Source organism: Chrysemys picta, chromosome 14, assembly GCF_011386835.1.
Source record: "Chrysemys picta bellii isolate R12L10 chromosome 14, ASM1138683v2, whole genome shotgun sequence".
Lineage (NCBI taxonomy): Eukaryota > Metazoa > Chordata > Testudines > Emydidae > Chrysemys > Chrysemys picta.
Genome location: NC_088804.1, coordinates 7,375,912 through 7,394,238, shown reverse-complemented (window position 1 = coordinate 7,394,238; position 18,327 = coordinate 7,375,912). Strand labels below are relative to the sequence as shown.

Here is an 18,327-nt window from a genome sequence, read left to right as displayed (position 1 = left end):
GTCCCATAGGGCCTTCTAATTTGGTGAGTGTGGTGGGGGGAGGTAGCAAAAATTCCCCCCTCTGTACCATCATAGAGTTACATTGGTGTAAAAGAATGGAGCACCAGTCCCCTGGTCTGGGGGTGGTGGGTGGGGATCCAGGGAATGGGGAGGGCCAGCTCTGTGGCATGCTTCTCTTTCCCCTGACCCAGCAGAAGCCTCTCCATGGGTTCACCATGATGATCAGGATCTGTAGGCGGGGAGGGGATGAAACAACTGCTGTCTACATCCTCAAATCTCCCATCACCATCAAGCCTGACACTGCAGTGCAGACATACACCGAATAGCCTTAAAAATGGATGACCCCCAGCCAGAGCAGCTACGGTTTAAGACCAGCAGGACCTTGGTGTGGACAAGGCCAATAAGGACGCTGTGGATTTTCGATTTTGTTCTAGCTGTTGCTTATCTGAGGCAGGTGGGAAGCTAGACAAGAGCCAATCAATCTGTAATAATATCAGTAATTTGCATATTAATTCCCATCCTTTCTATACTTCTCACTGACTTGTTAACAGAGCCGTCCTCTCCTTCCCCTCCTGCCTGGGCCTCACACCAGGGTGCAGTTATCAAGCCATCCATTTCAGTAATGATAAGCAGTGCATTAAACACTAGTGCATTAAACCTCAGGGGACGGTGAATACTGGGGAGGGAGAGATATGAGGTACCGTCAGTGTCTCTCTGGCATGTGTGTAGGGGTCTGAGGGTGCCTATGTGTGTGTGTAGGGATGTAAGGGTGCCAGTTGTGTGTCTGTGTGTAGGGGTGTGATGAAGTGGGGGTGCGTGCAGGACCCTCTGGCTTCCCCAGAACCCCGCCTGGGCGGACTCGCTATGGGAAGTGCACGGAGGGGCATATGCTGAATGCTCCAAGGTCAGATCCAGGAAGGGCCGTGTGAGCTTCTTGCCCTGAAGACAGTCTGCTCCAAGGGAGAGGAGGCTCCCCAAAGTCCTGACTGGCTTTGTGGGGAGCAGTTCCAGAGCATCGCCCGGGGACTCCGTGACAAGGGGTCATCTGAGAGTGCCTGTGTGTGTGTGTGTGTGTAGGGTGTTTGGGTACGAGAGTGCCTGTGTGTGTGTGTGTGTGTGTAGGGTGTTTGGGTACGAGAGTGCCTCTGTGTGTGTGTGTGTAGGGTGTTTGGGTAGGAGAGTGCCTGTGTGTGCGTGTGTAGGGTGTTTGGGTAGGAGGGTGCCTGTGTGTGCGTGTGTAGGGTGTTTGGGTAGGCGGGTGCCTGTGTGTGTGTGTGTGTGTGTGTGTGTGTGTGTGTGTGTGTAGGAGGTGTGACAGTGCCTGTGTATGTGACAGTCTCTCCGTGCAGTGGGAGCTGCTGAGGGCTCAGGGTGGCAGGCAAGCAGCCAGCTCCGAGTCCCGCCTGTCCTTCAGACACGCCAACCCCCTGCTTCCTCCCCCGGCCGGGCGCGGGACCTCAGTCCCCGTCCTCGCTCGCCTCCGCCGGAGACTCCCCGCCGCGCTGCTCCCATCGCCCGCCGGCCTCAGCGCCCCTCGCCGGAGCACAGGTACCGGCTCTGCCGCCCCAGCGCGGTCCGGTCCGGTCCGGCCGGGCCAGGGGCGCCAGCGATCGGGGGTTGGTTAGCGGGGGGTGCAGCGATCAAGTCGCTAAATAAGGCGGCGCCAATCCCCCAGGACTCTTCCCTTGTGCCCGTGTGGACGCACTGGGCTCCGCTTGGGCAGGGCTGGGCTCTCGCATTGCCCCCCGGAGCCGTGTGGGGGGCTGCACCGCTCACCTGGGCCGAGGCGGGGCTGGTGAATCCCTTAGGAAGAGGCAGGTGTGGGTTTGCCTGGCAGAGGTGGGCAGCGCTTGGCACGGGGCGAGGGAATTGCCCTTTCAATCCCCAGGTGCCCGCCTGGGGAACCGCTGGCCCGCCCTTGATTGCAGCCAAAGGACGCTGCACCCAGGGGACTCAGCCGCCTGCAGGACTCTCGCATGAGGGGGCTGGCCGGGAAGGGGGCTAAAGTCCCACTTCTTTGAGCTGCGCTGCTGTGAAACTAGGAAAGGGGAATTTCCGTCTTCACAGGGTATGTCTACACTGCCCTTGGGAGCGCGCCTGGCTCGGGCTAGCTGCCGGCGTCCAAGCTCCCCCATCCCCCTTTGTCTGAGCTCCCCGGGCTAGCCTGAGTTTCTCCTGGAGCTGCAGTGTCCACACCCTTATCTTTAGCACACTAGCTCGAGTAAAGACTGTGTGCTCTGCTTTTCCAGTCAGCAGGAGCTAGAGGATAAGGGGTTCAAGCTGGGGGGGGGAACTTCCTTTGGGGGTTTGTATTAAAAAATCCAGAACGTTGCCAGCCCCGGGGTGTATGACAATGTGCTGCGAGTGGCTCGGGTTAGGATGCAAGGACAGTTCGGTGTGAGAGTGACTGAGTGTGTTTTTCCCATTTAAAGCTGTTTGTTGCCCATGCCTGCTGGAGCTGTCTGGCCAGCCCCTGGGAGCCCCCAGCTAAGGGTGGGATGAATTCCATTGCCATTAAACAGCAAATCCTCCAACTGCCCCCCACACCTACAGCTGCTCAACGCAGTTGAGCTAAAGGAACCTCGAAAAACTTCCCGTAGCAGCAGCAGGAGGGTAGGGCTCAGCTGTGTGAGCAACTGTGGGTCTGCTGACAAGGCAGGCCGGTATGGATAACCCGGCCTGGGGGCTGTGAAGGAGCATTAGGCAGTAGCTTCATTCCAGCTAGGGCCGAGCAATCACTTTAGTCACTGATCCAGCCACACAAGGTCTGAGTGCAGAGCCTAGTCCAGTGTTTTTCAACCTTTTTTCATTTGCAGCCCCCTAAAAAGTTTTGAGTGGAGGTGCGGACTCCTGTGGAAATCTTAAACCACTGGCCTAGTCCCAGCAAGTCAGTCTTTTCCCCTGCCAGGGGCCCTTCCATCGCTTGTCCCTATGACCCTGTAGCCGGTTCACCTCAGCAGACATAGTCTGGTGGTGTTGGACCGTGTTGAACTGTCCGGCGGTGCCAGCCCTGAAGAGATCTGCACTCTGAGGATTCACTGAACTTCTGGGCTCACCCACCCCTGCATTTTAACAAGGAGGACTGCATCTGCCCCTCCTAGTACCACCTCAAGTGAGGTCTACTCGGCCTTCCCTCGCAGAACACGGACACCCCAGAGAACCCTTGTTCTCCCAAGGGATGCCTAGTGTGGATGTCAGATCATGCCAGCTGGCTCCTGCTAGTTCCAGCTAGCAGTTAGGATTTGTCCAGAGCAACAAGTGCTTTGATCTGCTGGTTGCTGATCTTCCAGCAGAAGCCACAAGAAACCAGTTAGAATCCTCGGAGAGGTTCCTGCAATGACTGCTAGGCATAGGTCTCTGCTCCAAATTTCTGCCTTGAAGGGGCATAGCTGGAGTTTGCACTGTTGTATCTGTGTTGATGACAGGATATTAGAGACACAAGGTGGGTGAGGTAATAGCTTTTATTGGACCAACTTCAGTTGGTGAGAGAGACCTGAATAAGAGCACTATGTAAGCTCGAAAGCCTGTCTCTTTCACCACCAGGAGATGGTCCAATAAACGAGATCACCTCACCCACCTTGTCTCTCTAATAGCTGGAATTTGTGTATTTCCTGTCTTGTACATCACAATGCCCTGCTAGAAACATCTTTAATGCACTGAGAGCCACCTGCGTTTCTGTAGCCCCACATGACCTCAGTGGATGGTTCTCAGAAATAGGATTGCAAAAGGCAAAAGGCATAGGTCTCCAGGATAGCAGTAATGCAGTTGTAACTTTGTGTATTTTACCATTTACTTACTATTTCATTGATTTTCATAAAAAGTCTTTAAGGCTATATCTGCTTCAGTGTGAGCTTCCTGTCATACCCGCGAGAGTCCTTTATAAATTCTGTGGAGCCTGATTCGGGACAAGAACTTTTATCTTCTGATCAAACAGATTGGCGAGCCTAAAACCCATACTATTAATATTAATAATTAATTACCATTAATATTACGAATTAAATTAAAATTACATTGATAAATTAAATTAATCTTATCAGTACACCCTAAATCAGGCTACAGACTGGTGAGCCAGCCAGGAGTCTCGAGAAGTGTGTGACAGGAATTTTCAGGGATTCCAGGCATCCTTAGACCCCCTAAAAATCTCACCTGAGGCATACGTAAAAAGTTAAAGTTACAGGGAGTTATCATAGTGTACTTAGATTTCCAGAAAGCCTTTGACAAGGTCCCTCACCAAAGGCTCTTACGTAAATTAAGCTGTCATGGGATAAGAGGGAAGATCCTTTCATGGATTGAGAACTGGTTAAAAGACAGGGAACAAAGGGAGGAATAAATGGTAAATTTTCAGAATGGAGAGGGGTAACTAGTGGTGTTCCCCAAGGTTCAGTCCTAGGACCAATCGTATTCAACTTATTCATAAATGATCTGGAGAAAGGGGTAAAAAGTGAGGTGGCAAACTTTGCAGCTGATACTAAACTGCTCAAGATCATAGAATATCAGGGTTGGAAGGGACCTCAGGAGGTCATCTAGTCCAACCCCCTGTTCAAAGCAGGACCAATCCCCAGACAGATTTTTGCCCCAGATCCCTAAATGGCCCTCTCAAGGATTGAACTCACAACCCTGGGTTCAGCAGGCCAATGTGTTACCCGGGGTTCTTTCAACCCAAAGCTCTTGGTAACTTTTACTCTGTGCGAGGAGGTGTCAGGAAATAAATCAGGGGAGACACAGCCGTCCGACCGATAGATGGCTGGCACAAATAGGACAACACAAGAGTTTCACTTAAAGCTAAACTTTACTTAATCTCAAGCACTTACACAAGTCTGCAACAAGATTAGTAAAACACCCCCAACCCTTGATAATTACCAAAGCTGAGTGTGGCTTTCGAGTGCTGCTGGGGAACACAAGATGAGAGGCCAGTCCTGAAGAGTCCCACTATCTCAAGCTTTTCCCCCTTATTTATACATTAGTAATACAATGACATGTCCCTTAAAGAAAACTTGTCAAGCAAACAGTTCCAATGGGCAAGCAAGAGGCTCCTTCTGATTATTGATTAACCAGGTGTGGGTTTTTCCAGAGTCTGCAGCCTTGAGACCCCAATAGACATTCCTGAGGGTACATCCTGCTCTTTTAAAATGCATGTATCAGCAACTTCAACACAGTTCTTATCAGGAAGGAAGCGGGGTCAAGCTGCCCTTTCTGTGGCACCCAAAACCCCCTCCCCTCCTGCCTTGGTGAAGCTGAGACTTGCTTTTAACAGCTTGCTTTTAACAATAAGCCATAGCACTTTACTGGTTTGCCAAAGTCTCCCCGTACAAATGCTTAATCTGTGTCCCCCCCCCCCCCGATAGTTAAGACTAAAGCAGACTGTGAAGAACTTCAAAAAGATCTCACAAAACTAAGCGATTGGGCAACAAAATGACAAACGAAATTTAATGTGGATAAATATAAAGTAATGCACATTGGAAAAAATAACCCCAACTATACATACAATATGATGGGGGCTAATTTAGCTACAACTAATCAGGAAAAAGATCTTGTCATCGTGGATCGTTCTCTGAAGACGTCCATGCAGTGTGCAGCGGCAGTCAAAAAAGCAAACGGGATGTTAGGAATCATTAAAAAGGGGACAGAAAATACGACGGAGAATATCTTATTGCCCTTATATAAATCCATGGGATGCCCACATCTTGAATACTGCATACAGATGTGGTCTCCTCATCTCAAAAAAGATATACTGGCATTAGAAAAGGTTCAGAGAAGGGCAACTAAAATGATTAGGGATTTGGAACAGGTCCCATATAAGGAGAGATTAAAGAGGCTAGGACTTTTCAGCTTGGAAAAGAGGAGACTAAGGGAGGATATGATAGAGGTCTAGAAAATCATGAGTGATGTGGAGAAAGTGAATAAGGAAGAGTTATTTACTTGTTCCCATAATATAAGAACTAGGGACCACTAAATGAAATTAATGGGCAGCAGGTTTAAAACAAATAAAAGGAAGTTCTTCTTCACACAGCGCACAGTCAACTTGTGGAACTCCTTGCCTGAGGAGGTTGTGAAGGCTAGGACTGTAACAGTGTTTAAAAGAGAACTGGATAAATTCATGGAGGTTAAGTCCATTAATGGCTATTAGCCAGGATGGGTAAGGAATGGTGTCCCTAGCCTCTGTTTGTCAGAGGGTAGAGATGGCTGGCAGGAGAGAGATCACTTGATCATTACCTGTTAGGTTCACTCCCTCTGGGGCACCTGGCATTGGCCACTGTCGGAAGAGAGGACACTGGGCTGGATGGACTTTTGGTCTGACCCGGTACGGCCGTTCTTATGTTCTTATGAGAGTTAGAGAGCAAGACAGCGTGTCTTACTCATTCTTAAGAACACAGGAACCTCATTTCCTGTGGCTGCGGCTTGGCAGCAAGCTCAATATTTCCATTTTGTATTGTGGTTTAACTTAAAGTTTTACTTATAAATTTTGAAATTTAATCTTGCAAGATAAAGTAATGATATTATTTCAAGTAATAGTGTTATTATTTACATAATGATATTATTTAATGTGATATGCGCGTTTAAGGGGCTTTGTTAAAGGTTAAAGTTGTAACAAATGGTACCAATAAGATATTAACAGTAGCATCGGGCTCAATGATCCACACTAAGTGGTGGCAGGGGAGTTGATAAATATATGTATTACTTGCCGCCAAAAGGCTGCAATAACTCAGAACTTGTATAGTTCTTCAGTCCCCACAACTCTCCCGGGCTGCACCTCTGATCCGTCTGCCTCAGTTCCCCAGCTGTTTGGCAGGTCCCGACAGAGCGAAAAGACCTCTCAATCAGCTACGAGCCATCAAGGGAAGAGAGGGGAACATGCCCCCACCCCTCTATCATTTACTTGGGACTTATTAAACTAGGTGTAAAACCGGTTTGGGGTATTGTTTCCTGTTGTTTCTGTGAAGGGACCCCTTCAGTTACAGGGTAAAACAGAAGAGCATTCATTATAGTTTATTACATAAGCTAGTGAAGCTTTAAAATTCAAATTAGTTCTATGTTACGTGTTAAGGTGAGTGGAGCAAGGGCAAGAGTAAAGTCTGTTGGCGTTACCAGCAGTCTGGCTTTAAAAAACTTTGCCAAAAAATACATTCAGGAACACGGAGGAGGTTTAGAACAGCTAAGAATAGCGAGATAATATCTAAGCATTGTAACCCATGGGGTTTTGTAAGTGAAATATTTAAAGAAAAGAAAAGAAAAGCTAAACTGGTGAAGGGAATAGCCGTTAAATGTCTGCTCGTAGCTTATAGTTCGCTGGGAAAGAAATTAAATAAAAGCTTTAGAGTTACTCAGGAAAGCTCAGCAAACTTTGGATGCCAGTTGAAAATCGCTGGACGACTATAAATCAGACAGTGGTCGGCTGTTGGAAAGAATCAAAAAGTTTAAAAAAGATAAGAAATGTGTTAAAGAAGAATAAAAAAATCGGTTCCCATCCCTATTGGCATGGTGGAACCGACGGAAACAAAAAAATCTGCAGGGCCAATTACTAGAAGTAGTGTGAGAGAGTTAGCTCAGGCTAATACAGTACTTTTAGAAGCGGAATTGGAGACTAAGTCTGAGAAGCCACAGAGAAAGTTAGCAGTGCAGATGCTACTAGCAATCTGCAGGTAGGAAAGGAAGTCTCAAGGTGGCACCACAGGAGGTGGAGTTAAGTGTAATCATAAAGGAGGTGACTAGTCATGTAAAGGATAAGATAAGAAAAGCAAAGGGGGAGAAAATATCCTCTCCTCTATTAGTGTCCACCCCGATAGTAAAAACGGAGTGCCTTTAAAAACTGTGATTGTTCAGGGACTAGAAGATGCGGTGTCACAAGTGACATGGTAGCTAGTGCCTGTAATATAGTAATCTCTAGGTTACAACAGAGAAAGATATAACAACCACAGGATGCAATTCCTGCTCCTCCATCCAAGGGATGCATTGGCACCATATAGATCAGAAGATCTAGCCCCTTTGGGTGGACATTTATTGGCATTTTGGCAATCATCCTCATTGCCTCGGTCCCTAGAATTTTGTGAACCCTCTACACCCACTTGGTGTATGCTGGTATCACCTGATGTACCGGATTAAGGGACCCAGGGTTAGGCCAAGGTGTTCCTAAATTCCCTAAGTACCAGCATTGGCAAAATGACCCTAACCCACATAGTAACCCTGGACTCGACAGGGTTATGCTTTTAAATCCATATAGGGGCCCGGGACCATGTTCCTTTCTTTCCAGATGCCGCACAAAACAATTCACGCCTGCAGAGACCCAAGTCAAAAATGAGAACTCAGTTGTAATGATGTTTAAGCAGACGCTTGAGTCTCAATGATGGGATATCCAGAAACTCTGAGCCCACACGAATAAGCTAATAATGGAAGGCCAAGGCCAGGCACCCTGGAACCATCCGGTGGCCTCAGTTGACCCATTTCCTTCTCTCCGGTGGACAGCCTCTGGAGAGATAGAAGGAAAACCTGTAGACTATTTGTCTGCATACTCTACAAATTACTTGGCATAATGCCAGTCGGCCCTGAGCGTAGTCATAGCCCCTTTAGGCAGGGATGCAAGAGGAAGACCCACAGTATCTGCAGTAGTAGGGGGCCACCACAGGAATTTTAGTATAGATACTGGGGCAGCAATTAGTAATATCCATGTCAAGGATCCTAGATCCTTTTCTCTGTTAACAAAGCATACGAAAACAGTTGCAACTTTTGCAAGTAATCAGGTTGTTACCACACTTCTTATACCCATTAAAGTACAAACTGGTCATCTAAAAAAGGTTCATACGTTTGCATTGATGAAATTAGCAGACCCAGGGAATTGTCTATTGGGAACTAATTTCCTATACAAACAGGAATGTGTTCTTCATTTGGGTGACCAATCGTTGGGTCTTACCGTAAAACAGGCAAAGGATGACTCAACAGTAATCAGACCTGAGTGTGGCATAGTATCTCCAGTGGAGGACTCTGAACCTGAGGGGTATGATTTAAACAAAATAGTGACTAATCAGGCAGACCAACCAGAGTTACAGGCTTTACTTCGCAAGCATGCAAATGCCCTTGCTAAACACAAACATAATTGATGTATGGCAGTCACTATTGTTGTAGAAAAAGGAGATATATTAGCCCAAAGACAATATCCTTACCCAGAACAGGCAAACCCAGTCTTTATTGACATGGGGAGTGCTACGTAAATGTACTTCAACTGCCAATTCCCCTATTTGGCCCATAAAAAACCCCAATTCTTGGCATTTCACAATTAATTACAGCTGCCTGAATCAGGTCACACCCGCTTGTGCCCCTACAGTGGCCAAGATGCCAAATTTAATCAAGTCATTTGATCCAGAGGCTGTGTGGTTTACTGTCCTTGACATCAGTAACCACTTTTGAACATTACCATTGGCACGAATTTTACAGTACCGTTTTGCATTTTGTTTCCAGGGAGTCCAATATTCCTGGACACATTTACCCCAGGGCTATAAAAATTCTCCAGTTTTATTCCATGTGCAAATAAGGCAGGTACTGTTGCAATTTTTCCAAACCAAGAGATTTGTTTTGATATGTAAATAACCTGTGTTGTTTATAAATAACATATCCTGCAGATCCTAAAGAAAGCAGGGCTAAAGTACAATCCAGCACAGCGAATGGCCAACCATGTCTCTTTCTTGGATCTCACCCTGACAAAATGGGGTAGAACCCCAGCGCAACAAAAAGTAGATGCAATCCAAACATTGCCTTTACCACAGGACCCTTTAAAATCCTTTTTGGGGGGTTTAACTGGGTACCACAGGAATTTCATTCCCAATTTTGCTTCCATTGCAGGTCCCTTGTACCAACTATTAAAATAAGGTGTCTGATGGAAATGGACTGAGCAACACACGGAAGCAGTGTCCCAACTGAAACAGGCCATTGTCAAGGCTCTGGTGTTAATCACTCCAAATCCTGAGGTACCCTATCGTCTGGAGGTAGTGGTGAGTGTTAATGCGTTAGCGACTGTGGCGTCCCAAGAAAGGCATGAAAAAAATCAAATCTGTGGCCTATGCCTCACGTTTAATGTCATCAATTGAACTTAAGTATGACAATTGTGAAATGGGTCATACAACACTTTTCTTTTCTAATTGGCCTCAGTCCAATCATATTACACTCATCGCACACTCCCCTTCCATTCTTACTGTCCAAGAGGGTAAAAGATGGGCAAGTCTCAAATGCTCACCGAGCCCACGGGGCATTATTGCTGCAAGAAAAGATATTGCAGTAAAACCTATTAGGACCCCATCCTTGTTACCAACTGCCCTACTGTATCAAGGAGAGCCACGTGTGTGTCCCAATCTTGATCAATTGGATCTAAGGGGGGAGGAAAAACAAAAGCTTTTCCAACCATTAATGTAGGAAACAGATTCTGTTAATAGGTATCATTTCTTTGTTAATGGTTCTAGTTATTACCATCAAGGTAAACCTCAGACCGGATTTAAAAAAAAATGCAAAAATTGAATAAAAACATAGTAAAAGTGACCCTAAAGCTTTCCAAAACAAAAAAGGATCACTAACAATAGATCCTTTGTACAAAAAAAATGCACCATTAAAATCTCAGAAATAAGAAGGTCCTTGGATGGCTTTGCAGATTGACTTTGTAGGTCCTTTGCCAAGGACTCAAAAAGGTAACCAGTACCTATTAGTGGTTATCAATCCTTTTTCAAAGTGGGTAGAGGGATTTCCTCTTAAAGCCAATACGGCAAAAGCCACTGCCAAGGTCCTAGTAAAGCAAGTCTTCTCTCTATGGGGGATCCCTGCAAAGGTAAAATCGGACCAAGGATGACATTTCAGTAGACAGTTCTTTAGAAACTGTCTTAAATTAATGAAAGTCTCACAAAAACTACACATCCCATACAGACCATAGTCATCTGGGATGGTAAAACAAACCAATCAAACTATAAAAGTAATATTAACAAAACTGGCTAATGCCAATGAATGTAACTGGGACACTCTCATGCCTCTAATTTTAATAGCGTTGAGAGCGACACTGGCTGCATCTACTAATAAAACACCCTTTGAAGTGATGACAGGCCAAACAATACCAAAACATTTAATTTGGCACCTCAGTGGCACTCAATTAAAGAAAATAAAAATGGGTACCTACCTGCAAAAACATTTAAATCAAATACACTTGCAGGTAGCAGCTAAATTGGAAAAATCCAAACAAAAGGCAAAGGCTTATTTTAACAAAACCAAAAAGAAAATACTTGGAAGAGGAAAAAAACAAGTAATGTTGTTGTTGTGTAAATCACCAGAACGTGGGCTGCGTAACTGATGATTCAGACCCTTCCGAATCATCGATAAACTCAGTTCAGCAGTGTATAAAATTAAACTAACAGGAAGCAAGTGTACTAAAGACAAAATCTATCATACCAATCAGTTAAAGCGGAATAGATCATCCAGGTCGCAGGAACAATTTCCTCTTCAGGACGTAAGTAAACAGCAGCCAATGGAATCATGATAACTGGAGCCCAGCAGATTGCAACCGTAAAATAAACATTGAAATGTCTGATTTACTACACCCGTATCGGTGCTCTGAGGGTAAAACTAAGCCAAAATCACAAATTTGGGACTAAACCGTTACAACCCCATGAAACCAAACAACACGGACGTGCTCAATTGCCTGAGCATGTACAACAAAACATACCAAACACAAAGGAAACGAACTATTATACTCAACCCAGGACTTATCCACAAAAAAAAAAAACAATTTACTGTTTATAATATGTATAACATAACATAACTATTTAATAAGACCCAACGTAAAAGTCATCAGCTGATCACTTTAAACAATGATCAGCACAGGAAATCAACATTTAGAAAAGAAAATTACATGCTCTGCATATGGGAAATACGTCATAAATGCAATAATTCTCGGCTCTCTATGAGCTGAGGGGTGAAAACATTATCTACTATCTGATGCATTACGATCCTTAAGATTGGGAAAGGTTCCTAACTTAATTTAAAATGAGCAACTATTAAGTTAGTACTGTCCCAAGTGTTTTCAAAAGCTGGGAAAAGGAACAGTCCATATGTTTGGATTCATGCCAGCATTTATCAATAAGTGCTATAAAAAAAATAGAATCTGTAACACCTCACCCCAACCGAAACAGTTGTTTTCTTTCTAAAAAATTGTATAATGGCATGATCCTTGTATGTCTCATTTACAGTCTCGTCACCAGTATTTGACCCAGACAAGGACGTGTACAGACAATTGGCTGCTGTCCATTCTATAGGTCACCTTGAAGACGACATCTATAGGAAATGCATTAATGCACCGCCCCTGGTGGTCTATCACACTCCAACTCAAACTTGAAAAGTGCCACAGATGTTGCTCTAAAAAAAGCCTCAGTACATTTGTAGGTGTAACGTGTTTGAAACAAACACTGTTCTGTGTGGACTGCAGGGAAAAAAATACAAAATTCATCATCGTCATGCCTGGTGAGGCTAACCAAGAGAGACTCCGATGGATAGGGTGACCTATGCTGGAAATAACCAAGTTTGCGTGGTTACCAACCAAAAAAGTTATCAATATAGTCCCTTGGAGTGTCCTGTCACAGAACCAAATTTTTGTTTTACTCCAAAGCAACCTACTTTAATAAAAAATTAAGTTATTTCCCCTATTCCCACTTTTGAAAACATTACTATTATTCAGTCCGACCCACATCATCTTTATAAAAGTGGCGTTGAAACTGTCCCCATAAATACTTAACCATCTACATCCTACCTGTGTAATGCAAGAGACCTACAGGCCATATCCTGTATGTTAAGCTAAGGCAAAAGTTAGCATATCTATATTAAGACCTTTTACTCAGAAAGCAAAGTTGACCTGTACCTTGTTACCTAAAGAGATAAGTACCCACACCTATGTCCATGCCCTTTTATCTAGACCAATAGACAATGGAGAATGGCATAGGCGTTTTTTCAGTGTTGTACCCACAGACTTAACACGTACACTTCAAGTGCGTACATACATGTGATCCATACGCACATACATAATAGCCCATGGGGTAAGCGTACCCTAACATTTTGTGGTTGAGGAATGAAATTTGGGCATAGGAGGAAGGATTTCCGGTACTTTGCCCTATAAAAGAGGTGACCCACCTCGCTAAAGTATTCTCACTTTTACTCCATTCTCACTTTATTCTGCTCTATCATTCTCACTTGCATCATATTTCTACTCTCTCTCTCTCTATTCTATCTATTTATGATGACTGCTACTATTGGTAGGCTGTACTTGTTCTTAAACTTTACGTTTCAAGGGAACTAGGCTAAGCTTGGTTTCCCTAAGTTTTATTCTTAGTTTATTAGGTTCTGATTTTAAGTTTAAGTTAGTCAAGTAAACCCTAAGTAGCATTAGCTTTTTCTAAGCACTGCATCCCTCACTCAAGAATTGAAAAACCTGAACTGCAAGGCTGGTCCTGTGTCTCTTACCACCAGGTTATCAAGGAAGGGTGGGAGTATATTAACCAAAGCTTTGTTGCATATAATACTATATTATCATATGTATCTTTTGAATAGCAGTAATGCAGTTGTAACTTTGGGTATTTTACCATTTACTTACTATTATTGATTTTAATAAAAAGTCTTTAAGGCTATATCTGTGTGAGCTTCCTGTCATACCCCCGAGGGTCCTTTGTAAATTCTGTGGAGCCTGATTTGGGACAAGAACTTTTATCTTCTGATCAAACAGATTGGCGAGCCTAAAAGCCATACTATTAATATTAATAATTAATTACTATTAATATTATTAATTAAATAAAATTAAATTAATTTAATATTATCAGTACACCCTAAATCAGGCTACAATATTTCAGTGTGTTAGAACATAAATGAGCCTGTGTTGGCTGGTTTTATTATCTGAGAGCAGTAGCGTGGGAAGGCTGATCTACAAGTGCAAAGAACTCGCTGTGAAATCCTCCAGCCTCAGAGAAGCAGTAGAGTGGAGGAAGAAATCACAACCCCGAACGGGCAAACAGACTCCCCCTGCGCTCACACGTGATTGGTCAGCTAGTCCTGCTGGAAAGTTTGGTTAGTTGCTTTAGTGCTGGGTTAACAACCCTTGAGACTGGAGTCGTCCCTTGTAGCCACAGAACAGGTACAACAGGGGCAGTAGCAAACTTCCCTACCGCTCTCCCGCCAGTCTCCATGGCTTCCCTGCTGAGAGACCCTCCAAGGAAACATCACTTATGGGAAAACAGGAATCACCAGCCTGGATCAGATCAGTGATTCAACAAGGAACCTAAGAGCAGACCAGTGGAGAAGCCAGTCCAATATCCTGTCTCTGGGTATGTCTGCCCTGCAATAAGCTGAATGCAGCTCCTATAGCAGAGGTGGGCAAACTATGACCCATGGGCCACCGCGGGACCCTCCTGCCCGGCCCCTGACCACGACCCCCTCCCCTAACCAGCCCTCCATACAATTTCCAAAACCCGATGCGGCCCTCAGGCCAAAAAGTTTGCCCATCCCTGTCGTATAGGCGAACTCCCATCTGCACACTAGCATGGCTAAAAATAGCAATGCAGATACAGCAGCGTGGGCTGTACAAGCACACCGGGGACCCTGGTTTCCTACTCACATTGCTGAAACCCACGCTGCTATTGTTAGCCACGACAGCGCGGGTATATCTGCTGGAGCAGCCTCGCTGCTTTGATTTCATGATAGGCCTGGTCTACACTACGAATTTAGGTTGACATTAGCAGCATTAAATCGAATTAAGCCTGGACACGTCCACACGACGAAGCCCTTTCTTTCGACTTAAAGGTCCCTTTAAACCGGTTTCTTTACTCCACCTCCGACGAGGGGATTAGCGCTAAAATCGGCCTTTGCGGGTCGGATTTGGGATAGTGTGGATGGAATTCGACGTTATTGGCCTCTGGGAGCTATCCCACAGTGCTTCATTGTGACCGCTCTGGACAGCACTCTCAACTCAGATGCACTGACCAGGTAGACAGGAAAAGCCCCGCGAACGTTTGAATTTCATTTCCTGTTTGCCCAGCGTGGAAAGCACAGGTGACCATGCAGAGCTCATCAGCACAGGTAACCATGATGGAGTCCCAGGATCGCAAAAGAGCTCCAGCATGGACCGAACGGGAGGTACGGGATCTGCTCGCCATATGGGGAGATGAATCAGTGCTAGCTGAACTCCGTAGCAGTAAACGAAATGGCAAAATATTAGAAAAGGTCTCAAAGGCCATGAAGGACAGAGGCCATAACAGGGACGCACAGCAGTGCCACGTGAAAATTAAGGAGCTAAGGCAAGCCTACCACAAAGCCAGGGAGGCAAACAGAAGGTCTGGGGCAGAGCCACAAACATGCCGCTTCTACACGGAGCTGCATGCGATGCTAGGGGGTGCAGCCTCCACTACCCCAACCGTGTGCTTTGACTCCATCAATGGAGAAACATGCAACAGGGAAGCGGGTTCGGGGTACGCGGAAGATGATGATGATGAAGACAATGAAGATAGCTCACAGCAAGGAAGCAGAGAAACCGGTTTCCCCAACAGCCAGCATATGTTTATCACCCTGGACCTGGAACCAGTAACCCCCGAACTCACCCAAGGCATGCTCCCAGACCCAGAGGGCACACAAGGGACCTCTGGTGAGTGTACCTTTGTAAATATTACACATGGTTTAAAAGCAAGCGTGTTTAATGATTAATTTGCCCTGGCAATCGCGGCCAGTACAGCTACTGGAAAAGTCTGTTAACATGTATGGGGATGGAGTGGAAATCCTCCAGGGACATCTCCAGAAAGCTCTCCTTCATGTACTCCCAAAGCCTTTGCAAAAGGTTTCTGGGGAGGGCTGCCTTATCCCGTCGGCCATGGTAGGACACTTTAGCACGTAGTCTGGAATCATTGCATAACAAAGCATGGCAGTGTATGGTCCCGGTGTTTGCTGGCATGCAGACAACATCCATTCCTTATCTCTTTGTTAACCTCAGGAGAGTGATATCATTCACGGTCACCTGGTTGAAATGGGGTGATTTTATTAAGAGGACATTCAGAGGTGCCCCTTCCTGCTCAGCTGAACAGAAATGTTCCCCGCTGTTAGCCACGCGGTGGGGGGGAGGGGTGAAGTGATCATCCCAGAGAATTGGGTGTGTTTGTGTGGAGGGGGTAGTTGGGTTTGTACTGCATGTTAACCCGGAAACCCCAGCCCCTCCTTTTACATTGCAAACCCATTTTAAATGGCCAACCCAATGGGTCCTTGGTATGGGAAATGAGGGTGCTGCTGTTTGAAACCATTCCCACATGTTATGAAGGTTAAAAAAGACCAAAGACTGTGGCTCACCATGGCTGCCTGCAAGCCGAAATCTGTTGCCTGGCACTGCGTGAGTGATCTCTCACACCAAACCGGCAGGCCCTCAATATAAGAGGAAAAATGCGACCTTGTAACGAAAGCACATGTGCTGTGTAATGTGAACAGCAAAATTTAACGTGAAAGAGTGTACCCATTGTTCTCTAAAATGTGTCTTTTTTAAGCACCTCTCCCTTCTCCTCACCCAAACGCCCAAGAAAACGGTGGGGGGCCCTCTGGCCACCCAGTCACTCCACCCCAGATGATTGCCCAAGCATCGGAAAGCTGGCCTTCAATAAGAGTTAAAGTTTTAAACTGCAGTGTGTCCTTTTCCTTCCCTCCTCCCCCACCCATCCCGTGCTACCTTGGCAATTATCCCCCTAGTTGTGTGATGAATTAATAAAGAATGCATGAATGTGAAGTAACAATGACTTTATTGCCTCTGCAAGCAGTGCTCGAAGGGGGGTGGGGCGGGTGGGGTGGTTGGTTTACAGGGAAGTAGAGTGAACCAGGGAGGGAGGGCGGAGGGTTCATCAAGGAGAAACAAACTGAAGTTTCACACCGTAGCCTGGCCAGTCACAAAACTGGTTTTCAAAGCTTCTCTGACACGCACCGCGCCCTGCTGTACTCTTCTAACCGCCCTGGTGTCTGGCTGCACGTAATCAGCGGCGAGGCGATTTGCCTCAACCTCCCACCCCGCCATAAATGTCTCCCCCTTACTCTCACAGATATTGTGGTTCGCACAGCAAGCAGCAATAACAATGGGGATATTGGTTTCACTGAGGTAGCTCACAGCAAGGAAGCGGAGAAACCGGTTTCCCCAACAGCCAGGATATGTTTATCACCCTGGACCTGGAACCAGTAACCCCCGAACTCACCCAAGGCATGCTCCCAGACCCTGAGGGCACACAAGGGACCTCTGGTGAGTGTACCTTTGTAAATATTACACATGGTTTAAAAGCAAGCGTGTTTAATGATTAATTTGCCCTGGCAATCGCGGCCAGTACAGCTACTGGAAAAGTCTGTTAACATGTATGGGGATGGAGTGGAAATCCTCCAGGGACATCTCCAGAAAGCTCTCCTTCATGTACTCCCAAAGCCTTTGCAAAAGGTTTCTGGGGAGGGCTGCCTTATCCCGTCGGCCATGGTAGGACACTTTAGCACGTAGTCTGGAATCATTGCATAACAAAGCATGGCAGTGTATGGTCCCGGTGTTTGCTGGCATGCAGACAACATCCATTCCTTATCTCTTTGTTAACCTCAGGAGAGTGATATCATTCACGGTCACCTGGTTGAAATGGGGTGATTTTATTAAGAGGACATTCAGAGGTGCCCCTTCCTGCTCGGCTGAACAGAAATGTTCCCCGCTGTTAGCCACGCAGTGAGGGGGAGGGGTGAAGTGATCATCCCAGAGAATTGGGTGTGTTTGTGTGGAGGGGGTAGTTGGGTTTGTGCTGCATGTTAACCCGGAAACCGCAGCCCCTCCTTTTACATTACAAACCCATTTTAAATGGCCAACCCAATGGGTCCTTGGTATGGGAAATGAGGGCGCTGCTGTTTGAAACCATTCCCACATGTTATGAAGGTTAAAAAAGACCAAAGACTGTGGCTTACCATGGCTGCCTGCAAGCCGAATTCTGTTGCCTGGCACTGCGTGAGTGACCTCTCACACCAAACCGGCAGACCCTCAATATAAGAGGAAAAATGCGACCTTGTAACGAAAGCACATATGCTGTGTAATGTGAACAGCAAAATTTAACGTGAAAGAGTGTATCCATTGTTCTCTAAAATGTGTCTTTTTTAACCACCTCTCCCTTCTCCTCCACCAGCTGCAAATGTTTCTCCTTCGCAGAGGCTAGTGAAGATTAGAAGGAGAAAATGGCGGACTCGGGATGATATGTTCACGGAGCTCCAGATGTCCTCCCACGCTGAAAGCACAGCAGAATGCGTGGAGTCAGTCAATATCAGACTACAGAAAAGCACAGT

General features: G+C 45.9%; 1 protein-coding gene across 2 annotated transcripts in view; it reads left to right on the top strand.

Moving 5' to 3' along the window:
- The first annotated feature begins 1,316 nt into the window (after window positions 1-1,316).
- Window positions 1,317-18,327, top strand: part of LOC135975557 (adhesion G-protein coupled receptor G1-like) — a 43,508-nt gene continuing 26,497 nt past the window's right edge. The window contains exons 1-2 of one of the 2 annotated variants that reach the window (XM_065566865.1): window positions 1,317-1,548; window positions 9,832-9,980. The gene's annotated coding sequence lies outside the window, so the exon portion shown is untranslated. The remainder of the gene's footprint in view (window positions 1,549-9,831; window positions 9,981-18,327) is intronic. The other variant, XM_065566866.1, reaches the window with a different exon arrangement.